The sequence below is a fragment of the Myotis brandtii genome, unplaced genomic scaffold, assembly GCF_000412655.1.
Source record: "Myotis brandtii unplaced genomic scaffold, ASM41265v1 scaffold1, whole genome shotgun sequence".
Classification (NCBI taxonomy): domain Eukaryota; kingdom Metazoa; phylum Chordata; class Mammalia; order Chiroptera; family Vespertilionidae; genus Myotis; species Myotis brandtii.
The window spans coordinates 2,423,851-2,425,987 of record NW_005353324.1 but is presented as its reverse complement, the minus strand read 5'-3'; positions in this window follow the sequence as shown (position 1 = coordinate 2,425,987).

The window sequence follows — 2,137 nt, the reverse complement described above, 5'->3', positions numbered from 1 at the left end:
ATTTTATTGATTTTTTACAGAGAGGAAGGGAGAGGGATAGAGAGTTAGAAACATCGATCAGCTGCCTCCTGCACACCCCCTACTGGGGATGTGCCTGCAACCAAGGTACATGCCCTTGACCGGAATCGAACCGGGACACTTCAGTCCGCAGCTCTATCCACTGAGCCAAACCGGTTAGGGTGAGAAAGACATGATTTTAAAAAGCTATCTATGCCCATCAATTCACAGTGTTTTCTTGACAGGCTCATAATGAGCACGTCTTACCTTATTAGAGAAGATGGAGACTGACCAGGGTGCCGCAGAGCACCTGTGAGAGCATCTGTCCTCATTGCAGGGAGTCACTCCAGGGTCACGAAGCAAAGATCACCTCTGTCTTTTTAAGTGACACTGATAAAGATAATTCACTAGAGATTCTCAGTGCATTTTAAAGAAATACATCATTTCATAGTACACAACTATGAAACTGTATTTAAAAACATTTCTTATTTGCCTTACCCGCTAAAAGAAGCTTCAAGCTCTCAGTGCTTCAAAATAGTGAAATACTCCCCTGGGTAAATAAATGCTAGATGAAAATCTTGGGGATAATTTCTGGATTCCTCCTCTTGCCACTGTTACTTATGGTGCCTGCTAAAAGCAAGAAGCTACGTTGGTTTTTCTCCCATTCATCATTCCTAAATTGCAAGTGACATAAATCAGTGATTTCACTGAGCACTTTGTAAAAGTGCAAAGGTCTGTATGTCAGAATGTGTGTCCTAACAGAGAATAATGTCAGACATAACAAATTCGGGCGAGAAAATTCCCAAGAGAGCTCATTGTTACCGAAAACCCTCAAGCTCAGAGCCTGAGAGAGAGAGACAGTGGCCTAAAAGCCGCCACTTGGGCACAAGCCAAGAGGAAACCCTAAGCTGGGATGACATTGAGGGATGGGAAGAGGAGAAGGAATATGCCAGCAGTTGCCAGCAAATCTATATCTGTGCTAACATGGATGATTTGAGGCTCTGATGATGTTCATGAATGTAGCCCCGGGGGCCCTGCAGGGCCTGGAGTAGGGAACAGACCTGCCTGAGCAGGACTTTACAAAGAATTCCTCTATACGAAGTTTCTGGCAAGGGCTGAATTTTTCCCGGGGTTTGATTCTCATGTTATTTATTTTGTTTTTTGTTTTTCTTTCTTTTTTTAAAATTTCTTTTTTGTTACTATTATTTTTTTAATAGTTAGTGGCTTAGGAATGATGACATAGTCGGCCCCGGGGAAAAGTGTCTACTAAAGGTGACAGTGAAAGCCAGGAGTCACAAGCTGGGACAGATGGATGCATGGTCCTCCTTCCGTTGATGCTAGGAAAACACTGCCCAGTGTTCTCAAAAATAAAAGAAACTCTTGCAGCTGTGACATGGGAATAAGAATACCTTGCTTCACAGCTGATGTAATCTGGTGGAGAAAATGCTGAATACTGAGCTTGCTAAAGGTCAAGTCTGATCAACGCTTTTTGCTCACAGTCCTCTGTGACTACCTATTGGCCCTCAGGGTCAAGTCTAACCTGCTTAATAAGACTTCACAGGTCTTTGTGATGGTACCTTGCCCCCTCTCTATTCCTGTTTTCCCTCCCTCCTCTCCCAGAGCTCTAGCTACTCTGAATTTCCTGAGGGAGCCATGGTCTCTGGGGCTTGGCAGATGCTGTTCCCTCTGCCTGCTGTACTTTCCCCCCCATCCTCCTCTCCCCAGTTTGCCTCCTGAGTTCCACTCATTTTCCTGGCCATCCTCCAGGTGAGAGAAGGTGCCCTTGCCCTGGGCTCCCGCATGACCCATCTATTCTAGCACAGGGCTGTCCGAACTGTGAGTCAGTGCTGGGTTCCCTGTCTCCCGTCAGACTGCCACCTCTATGAGGGTGGAGATGGAGTCTGCCTGCTTCACACTGGCCCCCACTCGGCCTCTGGTGTAATAAAAATAAAAGATCTTTTGGGAAAAAATTGCATCAAAATATTTATAGTTTAAAAAAGTAGTATATGAATCTATGATTTGTATAAAAATTTAAACAACACATAAGATAGGTTAAAAAGTGGAAGTTCCTTTAGTCCAGTGCCACCCTTAAGCTCCACCTTAAGCCCCCCATCTCCATAAGTAGTTACCAGTTTGCTGT